The sequence below is a fragment of the Podarcis bocagei genome (genome assembly GCF_964188305.1).
Source record: "Podarcis bocagei genome assembly, chromosome: 1".
NCBI classification, from domain to species: domain Eukaryota; kingdom Metazoa; phylum Chordata; class Lepidosauria; order Squamata; family Lacertidae; genus Podarcis; species Podarcis bocagei.
The window spans coordinates 115,593,123-115,610,683 of NC_138125.1; positions in this window are offsets into that span (position 1 = coordinate 115,593,123).

Sequence of the window (17,561 nt, forward strand, 5' to 3'; positions counted from 1 at the left end):
AATAAGATGTTTATATCCCACCCTTCTCCCAAAGGAGCCCAGGGTGGCAAACACTGAAGTGATAAAACAATAGGATTTTTTTTTTAATGGACATATTTAAAACATTAAATATCTGCTGGGGTGTTGGATCCTACCTGCATTTGGAGGGCCACAGGTCCCCCCCACACATTAGAGGCTAAGACACGGAATGAGCAAAAAGCTCATCAGCTTGCAAGAAGAGTCTTAGGCAATGATTCTTGTCAAACAAATGCTCTGAAGCTAATGGGGGAAAGAGAGTGTATATCAGAATGCAGGAATTTAGCTCATTATGGATAATGACTGCCAGGAGGGATTTTCCTGGCAATATCTCTAGAGCTACATTTCTTTGCTATCCACTTGGGGGAGTCTGGGAATCTTCTAAATAAGGTCCATGTTTACAAAACTTAGGCTTAAGGCAGAAGTGGTGCTGGGTATTTTGAATACATTACCCTGGCTGCTTCTCCCCGCTCTGCCCCGCATGCACACACATTAGAAAGGAAAGAGAGAGAAAAAAGGGGGGACTTCTGGCACTGTGAAGATAGATATCTTGTGTTCCTGTAATGGCTGTCTCAGAGGTCATTAACAATAGAGGTCACAGGGCAGAAGGTGGTAGAGCCAGATGGAGGAAGCCCTCTGATCAAAGCTGAACATTTTAAAATTGCACTCATTTCAGTGGGCTTACCCCTAGGTAAGTGTGTAAACTGCAGTCTAAAATGCTGGATGAGTCTGGAAGTGAGTTCTGTTGAAGCTCAGTGGGTCTGACCTCTAAGTAAATACAGCGGCGTAGCGTGAGTTGTCAGCACCCGGGGCAAGGCAAGTAATTTGCGCCCCTAACCCGGGGCAAGGCAAGTAATTTGCGCCCCCCAACCCCTAACCTGCGAGTTGCCGCTGGCGCTGCCGCGCAAACAACGCTGCTTGCCCGGAGGAGGATGGAGGCAGAAGCAGCCGCCGCCTGTGGCTGGGCCGAGGGGATGGCAGCGGCGGCAGGGTGCGGAGGCTGCCCGTGCCCGGCCAGGCGTCGGTGGCGGCGTCGGCGCTGCTGCAGCGGCTGCTCCTCCTGCGAGCAGTGAGCGGAGCGCAGCCACAGCGACGGCGGGGGGCGCGCGCGCTAGGGCGCAAGGCTGGCGGTGGCGGCCGGGAGCCCGGCGGAGGAAGGAACTTGTCCCTTCCCTCTGGACTCGCGCCCCCCCAGATGTTGCGCCCGGTGCGGTCGGCACCCTTGGCACCCCCCACGCTACGCCACTGAGTAAATATGCTTGATATGATACTGTAAGTTTTCCAATTCACATCCTGTAAGAGTCAGCTGGAAAATGAAGTCATAATAACAGCGGCGGCAGCAACAACAATATTTGTAGCAGTTACAATATGAACTGTGCTTCTAGAAACAATGCCTGGAAGATGAGGAATTCTATAGCATTTAAGGGCTTGCTGAAGATAAGACCTTGTAACTGGGAGGCAATAACGTTGTAAGTCAGAGACCGAAACTGGAATCAAAGAATGTATGAATCCCTATCATTCCATTCTACTCTGTGTAGAAAGGAATGATAGGAGCTTTTGTTGTTAGACTGTGACTCCCACTAACCTCAATCACCATGGATGATGGTCAGGATGGTGAAGAGTTGGAAGGGGTCCTGTGGGTCATCTAGTCCAACCCCCTGCAATGCAGGAATATGCAACTGTCCCATACAGGGATTGAACCTGCAGCCTCGGCATTATCAGCACAGCACTCTAACCCACTGAGCAATATCTCGTTCCTCGACAGTGCCTGTCGTATCTCAACAAGAATACTATTCCACAGAACAGGGGCAACCACACTAAAAGCCCATCTCCTGTGTTACTGCGCCTGGAGGTCTACAGGTTCCCCATTCCAGATCCTAGACCAGAGAATACAGATTCGGGAACATTTTGACAGCATGAGCTCCCCCACTCTGCTTTTTCCCTAAGCAGGTGGAATGAAATGAAATCCCAAGGCTTAATTTGGGGGGAAAGAAAGAAGCAGTATATCACTGAAAAAAATGCCTTCCAGCCTGCACTTGCTTCTAGCAGCAAAAGATGATGATTGTATCATTTTACATTCTGAAATAAGAACAGCACTTCTAGAAAATGCTGATGGATGTCACTTTCCTGTCAGAATTTGCTATCTTTACCATTTGTATCCTTGATACAGGAGGCAGCGATTTACGATAGGTGCCTTCCACTTATTGGAATGTGCTATCTTCCCCAGCTCCCATCTTGAAGCGGGGAAAGTATTTTGACAGGTGCCACTCACTCACCTATCCGAATCTGCAAACTGTTGCACCTGAGATGTAAGCCGCAAAGGCAGCAAATTGGGAAGGGCAAGACACTTGTCAGAATTTGCTCCTTGTGGTTACAGAAGCCCAAGTTTCGACTTGCAGAGTGTGACACAGATATGGAGGCACCAAAATGAAATCGGCAAGCTTATTAAGCAAACTCTGGGCATGGAGGCCTTCCAATCTCCACCAATATTTGAGAGAATTAATAACAGCCCTCTTAGGGTCCAACCCTATGACATCCCCATCTTCTGCTGTGTATTAGAACATGGCAGTAAAGTTTCTCCTTGATATGAACATTTAAGTAGCATGTGCTTTTTGGTGAGATAAACTGCCTGTGGCAACCTTTAAAAAATTGATTCACTTACAGACAAGATCTGTAGCGTACCTGTACAGGGCCTAGTTTAGTGGAGGTAACTGTCCACTAAGGCACAGCAGATTTATCACTGATGTTTTAAGCCTGTATACTATTTGTACCCCTTTAGACTGTGGGTGGGAGGTTACTTGATTTAACTCTTCCTCACACAATCATTTCCCTTAATTTTTTTTGAAGCATTCCCCCTCCCCCAATGAAGTGGCATTCAGTCATATAATACCACAGTCATGGTACAGAGCACACAGGTTTACCGCCTCAAAGCTAACTAGGCCTCATGTATTTACTCCACTTACATTCCACCCTTTTTCCACAGAACTTAGTGACAACTATAGGTCTTCCTGCTGTTTTGTCCTAACACCTCTATGAAGCAGGTTAGGTCGAATGCATAAAAAAGGTAAAGGACCCCTGGACAGTTAAGTCCAGTCAAAGACGACTATGGGGTTGTGGTGCTCATCTCGCTTTTCAGGCCGAGGGAGCCGGCGTTTGTCTACAGGCTGTTTTCCGGGTCATGTGGCCAGCATGACTAAACTGTTTCTGGTGCAACGGGACACCATGACAGAGACTAGAGTGCACGGAAACACCGTTTACCTTCCTGCCGGAGTGGTACCTATTTATCTACTTACACTGGCATGCTTTCGATCTCCTAGGCTGGCAGGAACTAGGACAGAGCAATGGGAGCTCACCCTGTCACGAGGATTCAAACCGCTGACCTTCTGAATCTGCAAACCCAAGAGGCTCAGTGGTTTAGACCACAGCACCACCCATGTCCCTGTGCTGAATGCACAGGCCTCTACTGAAGCCCTTCCACTAAGCATGCATTGGTAGTAATTCTGACTGCATTGTGATGAGGTACCCCTGGTCCCAGAATAATGCTATGTGCCTCTCTCTGAAATGAGTGGTGCTTAAAAGTGCTGAACATTTGGCTGGATTTTCAAGCTTCACTCCATATTTTTTATGCCCATCTAACATGGGTTATTTTGACAATCCAAATCATGATGATATCTTGGGCTGTTTCACACCACTGCTGACTGTCTGACCCAAGAGCTATATTTATCAGCAACAGTTTCAGCAATAGCTTGCTTTTGTGTTTCCTCCCCATTTCCCATCACATTCAGAATCTGATTAGGTGGACCAAGGTGCTGGTGTCAGCTGACAGTGCAGCATGTTAGACTCCAAAGACAAACTTGAAGTGCTCTATCAGGCAAATCAACACAGCTGGAACTAGTTTATAGAGACGACAAAGTATTAACAGAGGGAAATGGCTCGGGAAATAAGATACACTGGGATGGCTCTGATTCCAGTAGTCCCAAGAAGTTTTCAGTGGTGTAAGTAGGGGGTTAATCTTCATGCCAGTACAGTCATCTCAATCCTCCTCCTACACACACACACACACACACAGAGAGAGAGAGAGAGAGAGAGAGAGGGAGAGAGGGAGAGGAGATGCTTTAAAAAGAAGAGCCAGGAGCACCTGTAACAGGTGCTTGGATTCCAGTCAGGAAAGAGAAAAATAAAGACACATGCAACCTCCCCAGAATGTTGTGAATTCAATAATGTGCTAGCATACCAAAAACCTTTAACAAAAAGCAAAGCACAATAACATACGCTCAATTCTCACCTGGTAATAGATCACAGTTCACCCAAGTCTACACCACTGGCTGATCCTTTCATTATAGTTCCTTTGGAAAAATCCCTCTGGCTTTGCCGTGTTTTGATGTATGGATCTGCTTTGTTTTCTCAGATACAATGGACAAACATTGAATTCCAGTTGAGAATGAACAAGGAGCTTGAGTGATTCCCCTGGCTTCTCCTCTCTTTCTCACACCTCTATGGAAGAATGCTTTATTGCTTCAAACCATCATTACTGGCTTGCAGTAACCACAGGTGGGCTTTTTCACTGGTGGCAACAGTGTTGTAGAATGCCCTCCCTGTTGAAATGTGATAGGCTCTAGCTGTATGGATAGTCCAGCAACTCCTGAAGACACAGCTGTCTAGGCAAGCATTCCACTGAACTTGAACTTCCTGACTGAATTGCTTGCATTGCTCTTTTAACTGCTTTTATTTTTATTCTTTTTAATCGCCTTGTTGTATGGTAAATTCTAATTATATATTTTTTAAAAGTTTTGATGGAATTGTTTCCATCATGTATTTTAATTAAGTATGGATTTTATAATTGATTTTATACTTGTAAACCACTTACAGATTATTTTGCCATATATGTGACAGAGGAATTTGTTGATATCTGGGAGCTGATTCAACTTAGACCTGCCTTTTAATTCCCACAGTCATTATACCTCTCACTTTCTGCATTGCTTTATTTTACTTTGTTCGGGAATGACAAAAGTTTTACTTTTGTGGAACAGCACACACAATGCATTCCATCTTGTCCTCTTCAGCAAAAGGAAGCTCATTGTTTCCAGTAGAAGATAAAGTACTGGCATTAAGTTGTTATTTTTGTCCTACATGAATAATTTTATTGTACGAGCAACCCTATAGGGGCTCCCATTATAAGGTAGAATCCACTTTCCCAGAGAAGCTAATAGAGAAGCTCCTGTTGATTTTAATGGCCCCAGGTTGTAATGATGGCAACCATTACAGCCAATCCTAAAATAGATTTATTTTTCCACCTAACCTCTTGCTAAATGTTGCCCCTACTGTGAAATCTGAAATGTCACCACAGTGACACACTTTTATTCTTGCCAGAAAATGGTCTTCACTTGACATTAGAAGAACTGGTCAAGGATCCTGGAGAGGTTGACACTTGCCCTCTGGAAGTTCTGAGAAATGGAATGGGTGGCCGAGTTATTTCTTAAGAATAGATTCACTCATCTTTTTTGATGTGCACTTAGCTGCAAAATTTGAAAGTATTTCCTAGAACCCCCTCCCACCTGCAAGTTACAGCATAGCAACAGTGGCCTACAGCCAGATAAAGTTAGCTTTTTGCTTAAGTCCTATCAGAAACAAAGGTGCCAAGTTGTCTGGGGCCCACCATACCAAATGCCCATCTCCAGGCATGTATTATGGCCTGCCAGGTAGCTTCAGTCACCACTGACTAATGTCATCACTGACATTATGTGATCATACTATTTGGGAGGTGGATTTCTTCCTCCCTTCCAAATTATTGGTCAGCAGGATTCCCGCTTATTTTACAGGGCTATGTAACTAACTAACACAGTTAGTTCTGAGCCAAAATATGTTGTTTCCAGGAAGTTCTGAGATCTGCTGTCTTTTTTATAAAGGAACACTTTGGTGATCTAGAATCAGGTACAAAATAATTATAGGCACAGTTCAGGGCCTAAGTATATCAGGGCTTGCTCTAAGTGTTGAGTGATTTCTACAGTGGAATTTCAAGTCACAACCCCATTGTTCCTGCTGAAAGGACACAAGGTCACAATTTTTCTGAAGCCAGTGGATGGATGCATGATTGCACATGAAGGCCACATTGGGTTTTTTGACAGACACAAAAGAGATAATGCAAGTCAACCTCAGGTGTACAGTCGTCAGCTACAGTAAAATCAAGGGGGTGAACATGCATGTGTGAATCAGTCTCATCAAGCACATCCTATACGTACACACCACTTGAGCCCCTTTCACATTTTATATGCATAGGGCTTTCAGATGTGACCAGTGGAGAAGAGTTGGGTCTCTGGCCTCCCCTGTAATGTCATGTTCCCTGCCAGTGTTTTGGGTTGCTGTTGCTGTGAGCTCCTCCATAAGTAGGCTAAGGTTGTATATAAACAAACCTTAAATACACATAGCCTCCATTGTGCCTAGTTTTCCAAACATAAATCCTGGGTGAGTGCTTGCAATCCCTGCACCACTCGGTTGAGATTAGACTGGTGTGGAGCCTCGCCTTTCCTTGGGTGTGGTCAACTTGCCCATTCCCAATTTTCAATCTTTCTCCCAGCTACCTCTGGGAGTTCTTTGTGGCTAGTTCCACAGCCGCAATCAAATTCCGCGGCGGTTCCTAAATATGCAAAGGATGATATGATTTGCAGAATTCCAGAGCCTACCAGACCCCTGGCAGTAATTGTCTTTAACATCTCGCAAACACCTCTATCCTTACGGTCTTTGAGAGATGCTTGTGGGAGCATAAAACAATGTGCAAATTGCACTCGTTGATGCTTATTGTGTATGCATAGGCACATCTGTCACTTTATATGTGACAGATATAAAGCTCAATATTCCGCAGCTTTAATATTTAATAAAAATTCTCCTTTTAGATGAATAATCCAAGCATAATTTAGCACACACAAGGCTTCAGTAAGAATGTTAATCATTGTCTTTAACCATTTACATAGCATAATTTGTAAGATGACAAGACTAACAAATATATTTCTATCTTTCATCCTGCGGGTGCTTTCCAGATGTAACTTAGTGATCCAGGTCAAGCTAATCTAGGATGTTGAATCCAAGAAGAGCCATTCATATGTTGACCCTGAACACAGCTGTTATTCCCAGTGGTGCTGAAGTCTTGCTGTAACTTGTTTGAAGAGAGAGATTCTTGGAGGCTTCAATTACTATTATCACCTTAAACATAAACAAGGAAGAAAGGAAAATGAAAAACTTTAAATCATCCTTGTACAGGTCACAGGAAAAAATTATAAAATCCCTATCTGACACCATTATGCTTTATCATCTCCCCCCGCTAGCCCTCCACGGTTCAGTAATATAATTCTCAAGACAAAAATAACTGATGTAAACTGGGAAGTGACAGTGATAATAGGTCTGAAAGTAAGTATATTACTCTTGAAAGTTTCAATAAAACAGTGTTCTTGACAGGAGAAAAGCAGACAGATTACCGCTGATTAAAATCCAACATTTCTAATACTGTGTTCAAAAAGTAATTAATATACTTTGGGGCTCCCCCCTGCCCCTGATTTAAAGGCTATATAATAAAGGAGAGGGAAAATGAAACACAACCAGTGTTTCCCCATCACATCAGTCATTCTGACAATGTGGCTGAGCTGGAAATCAAGAAAAATTGTGGCTGTTTATATCAGTGTACTGAGCTTAGCACAATAGGACTTTTTATTATTACAAAAAGAGAGAGAAATCACATGAAATAGCATTATCGAGCTCAATTTCCTGACTCAAGGAGCCTGCCAATATAAGTGTCTGTGCTCAAATGGTTAAACTGCCAAAAAACGAAGGGAATATTAATAAGTACTTTTATAGTGTAATCCTATGCGTGTCCATTCAGAAGTAAACTACACTGAGTTCAGGGAAGTGAGAACAGGACTGCAGCCAGAAAGTGCATTCCTCAGCATGCTTACTCAGAAGTAAGCCCTATTCAGTGGGGCTTAGGTGCACACACAGAAGTGTATATAGGATTGTAGCCTAAGACGAATAATTGAGGGCATGACCCAAACCCATATGATTTTTTTTTTACTTTTTTAATAATAATAATAATAATAATAATAATAATAATAATAATAATAATAATAATTTATTATTTATACCCCGCCCATCCAACTGGGTTTCTCCAGCCACTCTGGGTGGCTTCCAACAGATGGCTTCAAACTGGGTGGCTTCAAACAGAATAAAGCATCAAATATTAAAAACTTCCCTAAACAGGGCTGCCTTCAGATGTCTTCTAAAAGTCAGATAGTTGTTTATTTCCTTGACATCTGATGGGAGGGCGTTCCACAGGGCAGACGCCACCACCAAGAAGGCCCTCTGCCTTCTACACCCCAAAGCATAATCAATTTTTCTTTTTTTCTTTTTTTCAACTTACCCTCCCATTTTCCATGGTGTTTTTAGCTTCTCCCCCATACTGCACCCTATCTTCTCTCTCTTATATCATAACTACTACACAATGATCTCTAATTCCTTCTGTTACTCATAGTTCAAATCCTGCTCATGAATTCATCATACCATAATTTTAATTATATATATATATATTCCAAAAAAGGCTTCTATTCTTCCACAAAACAATCCTTGATGAAACATTTCTATATACTGTTGATTTCAGTGACAGAGATATGAGGTTGTTAGTAACAGTCCAAATTTTTCCAGTGGTATTGTCCCCCCCCCCCAAAAAAAAGACCATCAAATATTTAGAAGAATGAACAGTGTTTTCCACTGTACAGGACTTTTTCAGACCTAGGCTTAGAAAGTATGCCTTCTGCCATGTTGGACGGTAGATGCTGACAGATGCCAGTAGCCAAACGGATTTGCATCTAATTTTAAACAGGTGGAGAATGTAATCCACTATATATTGAATTGTGAGTCATATGGTGGCCCATATTCCTAAGAAATGTTTTGTCTCAGTAAGCTACTCTGACCAAGCAATCTCTTCGAAGATGCTTACTCATTTGTAACATACAGAATAGCACTGCATGCTTTCGCTCCAAACAGAAAGAATTAGTGCAGTGCAGCAGGTCACCTCTGAGAGTTCTACCAGTGCTCGCAATTTAGTTTAGTTTAACGGGTGGCGCTGTGGGTAAAACCTCGGTGCCTAGGACTTGCTGATCGAAAGGCCAGCTGTTCGAATCCCTGCAGCGGGGTGAGCTCCTGTCTTTCGGTCCCAGCTCCTGCCCACCTAGCAGTTCGAAAGCACCCCTAAGTGCAAGTAGATAAATAGGTATCGCTTTATAGCGGGAAGGTAAACAGCGTTTCCGTGTGTGGCACTGGTGCTGGCTCACCAGTTGCAACTTCGTCACGATGGCCACGTGACCCGGAAGTGTCTTCGGACGGCGCCGGCTCCCGGCCTCTTGAGCGAAATGAGCACGCAACCCTAGAGTCGGTCACGACTGGCCCGTACAGGCAGGGGTACCTTTACCTTTACCCTTAACTTTAAACTAGTTAAACTAGTTATACATTAGTTTAGTTATATGTCTTTCTATTCATCATTTGTTTATTCCACACCTTTCTGTGCATTTCCCTATCACTTTCCTTACAGCAAAACATCTGTTTCTTTTCCATTTTCGAAGTGTATTTGTTGCACTAGAGTAGCAGAGTGCTTTAACCCACTTGAATTGTGCAAACCTACTGTAAATCTCTGGTCTGCACTTGAATTTATTCTGCAAAATAAGGACAATCTGGAAGTCACTCATGTGAGAAAGTAAGTGTGTTCTCTCTCTCTCTCTCTCTCTCTCTCTCTCTCTGTGTGTGTGTGTGTGTGTGTGTGTGTGTGTGTGCAGTGAACGTGTGCATGTTTGTGATCAAAACACCTTCAGGTCCACCCCTCTGCCCCTTCCCCACCATCACAAACTATTGTACAACAACCTCACTGTGTTTTGTTTTGGTTTTTTTACTATGCATTTTGAAGACATTTCATGGTTATTTTGCCTTTCCTGCCCAACCTCACCCTTTGAAAAGGCCGATACTTGAATTAAAGAGTGTGTGTGTGTGGCAAATTACATTATATACCAGGACTAAAGTAGTGATTTACATCCATATAAATGATGTACTTCAAACAGTTTTTTCAAGTGTTTCTCATGATCCAAAGCATGTGTCAATCCAAGGGCTTTTAGTCGTATCTTTCCCTTCGTACCTCAAAAACCAACTCCCGTCACCCAGTGAAGAAAACAATAATTAATTATGAATAAGTATATTAAAAATACTATGAAGAAAATGTATCGAGAACAGAAGCCAATTTTGAAAGCATTAATAACCTAAGTGCTTTAATTAAAAATTGCCTTTCCGATACAACCTCACATACATTATGGATTTTTCGGCTGGGAAGTTTTCATTATAAGTAACAAAGTCCTTTTTAAAAAAGAAAAGAAAAAAAGAAGAGAAAAAACCAGCCGCTAGGATAGTATCAACTCAACTACTGCAGTCGTTTCTGGCTTCTCCCTCCCGTGCACCACTAGTGTAGTAAGGGAAATGCTGATTGGTTAAGACTGTGTGGGTGCTGATTGGCTAGGAATCTATGCTGCCTTAAGCTGATCTTGGCAAATGGGAGTAGAGGTGGAACACATACTGACTTTATATTTACTTGGCACCTTCATAATGAAGGAGGTTTTCCCAGAGTGAGGCTCATCCATTGGATTCCCACAGGTCAAGGAGCAGAGTATACCTAAGATTAGTCAAGTTATCTTGGCACTACCAGCAGTAGTAATAATAATAATAATAATAATAATAATAATAATAATAATAATAATAATAATAAATTATTTATACCCCACCCTCCCCAGCCAGAGCTGGGCTCAGGGTGGTTAACACCAGTAAAATTAAAATACAGGTTAAAATGCAATTTAAAATGCAGCCTCATTTTAGAAGTAGCTCATAGATCAAAACCATAAAGGGAGGGAAACATAAGGGTCAGACTGTGTCCAAACAAAAGGCCAGGCAGAACTGCTCTGTCTTGCAGGCCCTGCAGAAAGATGTCAAGTCCTGCGGGACCCTAGTCTCTTGTGACAGAGCATTCCACCAAGTTGGGGCCAGTACTGAAAAGGCCCTGGCCCTAGTTGAGACCAATCTAAACACCTTGCGACTTGGACATCCAAAATGTTGTAATTTGTGGACCTTAAGGTCCTCAGCAGGGCATACCAGGAGAGGCGGTACCGTAGGTAGGTATGTGGGTCCTAGGCTGCATAGGGCTTTTAAGGTCAAAACCAGCACCTTAAACCTGACCCTGTACACCACCGGGAGCCAGTGCAGTTGGTAAAGCACTGGATGAATGTGATCCTGCGGCAAGGACCCCATAAGGAGCCTCGCTGCAGCATTCTGCACCTGCTGGAGTTTCTGGTTCAGCTTCAAGGGAAGCCCCACGTAGAGCGAGTTACTATAATCAAGCCTGGAGGTGACCGTCTCTCTCTAGTTGTAAAAGCACAAAGTAAATCCATGGATACATACATAAACAACAATTTTCCGCCCTTTCATGACACTTGGCCTGAGGTGGTAGGCGCACATTACCTAACGGTAGGGATGGACACTCCACCAGATCCCAAAGTAAACAAGGCAAAGGGAGGTTGCAGAGGCAAATAACTTCTCTGTAGAAGAAATGAGAAGGGTTTATATATTGCGAGAGAGAGAGAGTGAAAGCATGAGGACAGGCTGAAACATGAAGCAGTACCATCCAGAAGCATCTTCCCACATACAGAAGTTGGGATGATCAGAGTTTCTCAACAGTTAGAAATCCATATTTATAATTATTATATTGCCACCTGCCAGGAGATTTAGACCCATTTAACCCCACTGTTAAATGTGCCTGGGAAGTACTAGTAGATATGCAAATAATAATTAAAGGTCCAAAGTCAATTGGTTTCTATCACAATTAATGGTTGTTTACGTTTCTGTTAAAAGCATTGCTTAGCTAAAAGCATTGTTAAAAGCCCTCTGCAATTTGCCAAGGAGACTCCATTAATACACTTGGTTTCTCGGCACACTCCCCAAGGCTTGCTTACCTTATATCACAACTTCTGACTCAGCAACACACCGCTCATCAGCCATATATGGTGGCCCAGCAAAGGGCAGATAAATATCTTCCTTTGTTTTTTCTGTCTGTCCTTGAGGACTGCAAGAGAGATGTTGTCAAGCAGCTAGAAGGTATATATTGCATTGACTAAGCACACCAATATTCTGCTATATTGGTTTATAGCATAACCATAGCCAAGCATCTAATTCATGGGTAAGCAAACTAAGGCCTGGTGGCCGGATGCGGCCCAATCACCTTCTCAATCCATCCCGCAGACGGTCCAGGAATCAGCATGTTTTTACATGAGTAGAATGTGTCCTTTTATGTAAAATGCATCTCTGGGTTATTTATGGGGCCTGCCTGGTGTTTTTACATGAGTAGAATGTGTGCTTTTATTTAAAATGCATCTCTGGGCTATTCCTGGGCATAGGAATTCATTCATTCCTCTCCCCCCCAAAAAAAATATAGTCCAGCCCCCCACAAGGTCTGAGGGACAGTGGACTGGACCCCTGCTGAAAACGTTTGCTGACCCCTCATCTAATTAGACCTGATACACTTACCATACAACCAGTCATCTGAATTTAGGAGCTGCTAAGTCAGACCACAGAGCCTAGGACTTGCCAATCAGAAGGTCATTGGTTTGAATCCCCGCAACGGGGTGAGCTCCTGTTGCTCGGTCCCTGCTCCTGCCCACCTAGCAGTTCAAAAGCACGTCAAAGTACAAGTAGATAAATAGGTATCGCTCCAGCGGGAAGGTAAACAGCATTTCCGTGCGCTGCCTTGGTTCGCCAGAAGTGGCTTAGTCATGCTGGCCACATGACTCAGAAGCTGTCTGCAGACAAACGCCGGCTCGCCTATAGAGCGAGATGAGTGCCGCAACCCCAGAGTCGGCCATGACTGGACCTAATGGTCAGGGGTCCCTTTACCTTTACTTAAGTCAGACCACTGGTCCATCTGCCTGCACTGATTGGAAGCAGCAATCCAGGATTTCAGGCAGGCGTTTCTCCCATCCCTACATGGAGATGCTGGAGATTGAACCTGAGACCTTCTCAATGAAAGGCAGATGCTCTACCCTGATCTAAAGCCCTTCTTCAGATACAAAACAGGTGAAAAGGGCATTCTATGGGAAATATCCCCCACACCTTTGAATTCCATGGATTGGACCTCCTCAGGGAATACATGCTTATCAGAATAGATTGAATGGAAAAGAGTGGCACCTGCCCACATCAAAGAAAATCTCCAGCCCTGTAGTGACCATAATGGACTCCAACTCTCATCAGCCCCAGCCAGCAGGTCAAAGTTGTAGCCCATTAAAACCCAGAGGGCCACCGATTCCTCATCATTGCTATCTCTCAATGTGTCAGTGGCAGACCTTGGGGTCTCAAATTTCAGTGGTGCCCTGTGTGACACCAAAATTTGGCACCCCCACCTCTCACACTCCACTCTAAATCATTGTTGTGGCATCCCCTACGTTCACCCTGAGGCTCTTCACCCAGTGCGACCGAACCAGTCGCGCTCCCCTAAATCTGTCTCTGAAACATGGGCCTCATCTCCAGGGGGCCCTGAGTAGCCACAAAATTTGTGTTGTGGATGCCCACCCTCCACCCCCTGCCGCTTCCCCCTGCCACCACTGCCTGTCACTATCTGGCCTTTGCCTCCCCTCTGACCCCACTGCCTTACCTCTGGCGTTCAGGCCCCACAGTAGTGACAGGGCCAGGGCCTGCACTTCCGCCCTGGGGCCTCTTTTGGGGCCCACTGGGGCTGCAGACAGAGGCCGCGCTGCAGACAGAGGCCTTGCAGTGGAGACACAGTCCCCTGTCCAGGTGCTACCAGAGCATCATGATGTCGCAGTGTGATGCATGAGCACTGGGCATGCACAATGTGGGGCCCAATTCAGTGCTATTGCTCTGAACCATGCCTAGGCTTTGTGGGAACGTTGAGGGTGGCAGGAGAGGATATATTGATTATTAATATCCTTCCTAACTTGCGCTAGCAAGTTTCTTCACTTAGCAGAGTTCATTCCCCCTTTACACAGCAGAAAGCTGGTTGTAAACCCGTATGAGCCTTTTAAGACAATAAACAATTCAGTCTGGCCAGATTGAGATATGTGCTATTATTCCTGGTAAGACCCCTTTGATCCCTGGAGGAGACTCTTGAGCGTCCCATGGACTGCAAGAAGATCAAACCTCTCCATTCTTAAGGAAATCAGCCCTGAGTACTCACTGGAAGGACAGATCCTGAAGCTGAGTCTCCAATACTTTGGCCACCTCATGAGAAGAGAAGACTCCCTGGAAAAGACCCTGATGTTGGGAAAGATGGAGGGCACAAGGAGAAGGGGACAACAGAGGACAAGATGGTTGGATAGTGTTCTTGAAGCTACCAGCATGAGTTTGACCAAACTGCGGGAGGCAGTGGAAGACAGGAGTTCCTGGCATGCTCTGGTCCATGGGGTCACGAAGAGTCGGACACGACTAAATGACTAAACAACAAAAGAATAACGACACCACAGTCTTATTCATAGGTAACAAAAAGTAGTTTTACTTAGTGTGATCCCTGAAGGCAGGCTTTAGGCTTAAAGCTACAAATATGAACAAACAGGTTCACCCCATATGGAAGATAACCTGGGGGACTGCTTGGCTGGCAGGAATCAGGAAATTTGCAGGATGAAAAAGAAGGTCGAAGAGAGAGAGGTGGCTGCATGACTTGGCCATTTACCAGGTCTGGAAAGGTCACGCCCACCTACTAGTCACATGCAAGGAAGGATGCTCCAGCCAGGTGTAACAGGAAGTTCGACTGGCTGGACCAACATCCCCTGCATGACCACTCTAGCAAAACAGGTGATGTTGTACTTGACAACTCTAGTAGTTTACATCCCACAGGCTTCAGTCCTCTATCAAACCTTTCAATACAGCTGCTTAAACTCAGGTAGGCATTGTCTCCTGCCTCTTCTAGAACCTAATAATATGTCTTCTTTATACACATGCCATTCTCAAATGGATTCAAAAGCAGACAAAGATACTGCCTTCGCCTACCAATCTGATAAAGCCTAAAAACCGAGCAGCTTGGATGTAGCCGGGATTCTTGCTTATGAGCTATTACAAAGATCTCTAACAATTTAATTTAGATGGCAAAAAAGTGGGGAAATGGCACGATTCTTGAAATGAAACCATCTTGCCCTGAAGGGCCACACAGCTTCTTAGCAGAGTTATAAATCATGAACATGGGGAGACAGCTATCTTTAAAGGATAAATACCAGGATTATGTTGTAATTTAAGTGTCTATTTCCCAAACCAATATCGGCAAGAATGAGTCTGCTTCATAACTTCAGGAATAAAGAAGCAATTCACAGAAGGGAGGGACACATTATTTCATTTAATCATTATGCAGAGCAATACTTCGCCCATCTTTCGTGAACCAACAGCTTTGCAGGGCACAAAACTCAATTAATATCTTCATCATCCCATTTTTTAAAAATAGATACATTCTTATACATTGGCTAGGATTACCATCTCTCCAGAGGCTGGAGTGTGGGGTGGGTAGGAGGAGAGACATGGCTATTTGCATATGTTACATGAACAGAAAGTTTAAATTATCTGGCCTTTTTTTGTTTTTTAACACTTATGTGGCTATCTTTCTTTATTGGAGAAAAATCCAAAGCAATTCACATCAGCATTTAAAAAAAAAATACAGTTCAGAGATCAGCATCCTTCACATACAAACTGAAAATAACAAAACATCTCCCAACATTTCCTATATTCAGGGCCAAACAAAATGTGATAGCAAGGTAGGCAAATATTGATATCTCCCCTGCAACTTAGGGATGGGGTAGAGAGTGATGCAAATCTACCGGTTTTGCACTTTCTGAAATAATGCACAAATGCTTTTTTGATGCTTTGGAATCGTGCTTCTACAAACTTTATAATGTAGTTGTCCAACCGAATAATGTGTACAAAAATGTGTTGGTTAGGGCAAAATGTGCATAAAAATGCACACATGAGTGAATGTGACGTACAAAAAAGCATTATATTAGGAGAAATTGCTTGCAAATATGTGTATATTCAGTGAAATTTGGACTAAAATCCTGATGCAATTTCATAAGCATTATTTTATATTATTACAAATGTACACATAATTGTGGAGAGCCAAAGAGTGGAATAAAGGCAAATGGAGCAAAACCAAACAGACAGTTTCATACATCCCTAGCTGTAATCAGGTAGAGCAGGGGTGCCACCTTGAATAAAATATTGTGGGGGCCCAGGTAAACCTTGCCCTGCATAATCAATCACAAGGCACAGCACACACACACACACCATTTGAATGACAATGCCTACCAACTCGGGGGGGGGCAGCCCCCTCAAATATTTTATTTGGGACAACAGCGAAGAAACCTCAGCCCCTAGGAGTTGGCTCCTATGAGGTAGTGTCTAATTTTAGGAGCAAATGGGGTATTTGAGAAGAGCAGAACCTTTCCCACACGTGGCTTCAGGGTGTTCCAGCTGGAAAATAGCAGGTGTGAGCTCAGCTAGATTAAAACCACTTGGGGAGAGGAGCTGCATGGAGGTAGTAGTGGGAGATGAGAGAGGGTTCTATACTCCTCACCCACATACCTGTTTTGCTATTAAAACTGAACCAGCCACCCATATATGCTTCTACGAGATTGGAAAAGAAACTGGTTTGAACGCATGACACTACTGCTGGCCCCCAGTCAACCTTTAAGCTTCAGAAAACCCATCCTCAAAAGTTCTAACTTCAGCACTGTGTGTATGTGTGTGTGTCTCTCTCTCAGTGTGTGTACACATAGACTAGCTAATCCAGCCTTCTCCAGCCTTTGGTCCCTAGATATTGTTACTGGGACTACAACTCCCACCATTACCTACTATTGACCATGTTGGTTGGGGATGATGGGAGTTTTATCCGGGGACTCAGTGTTGGGGAAGGCAAATGATGTAGTAAGATCAGTTCAGTGAAGCTTCCCTCTTGTTTCTTCCAGAAGAGAGAAAGCCCCTTTATAGCTCCAAGACTTTCTCATGATTGGAGAGTGGTGAGTGCGTCTGTCTGTTTGTAGTAGGAAGTTGACTGGGGGAGCTTCCCTCCTTTCAGTAGAGATTAACCCAGAGGTCAACTCAAATTAAAACCAGATAGGAGACAAAAGAGCCAAGCGGAGCTGGTTTCAAACTGGCCTATCCTTGGCTTGGGCGGGCAAGTTCTATTGAAGGAACTTAAATTATTAATTAACACTTATTGGCTTGTTGTTTGTTCTGGTTAATGAATGCTTTTCGGCACAGGCGTTTTTCATTTTCCTTTCTGCACTGTTTTCCAATGAAAGGCCGCTGATTACATTTCAGTGCTTACACACACAAAGCCTGGGGGACCATGTGGAGAAATACATTGCGACGACCCAGGTGGGTCCGATGCTGCTTGCTGTGTGACTCCTTTCAAGCATGCAGATGGAGTCCTGGCAGCTGCTTGAACCATATATTGGAGACAGCTCCATAAAGCAAACTGCTTGTAT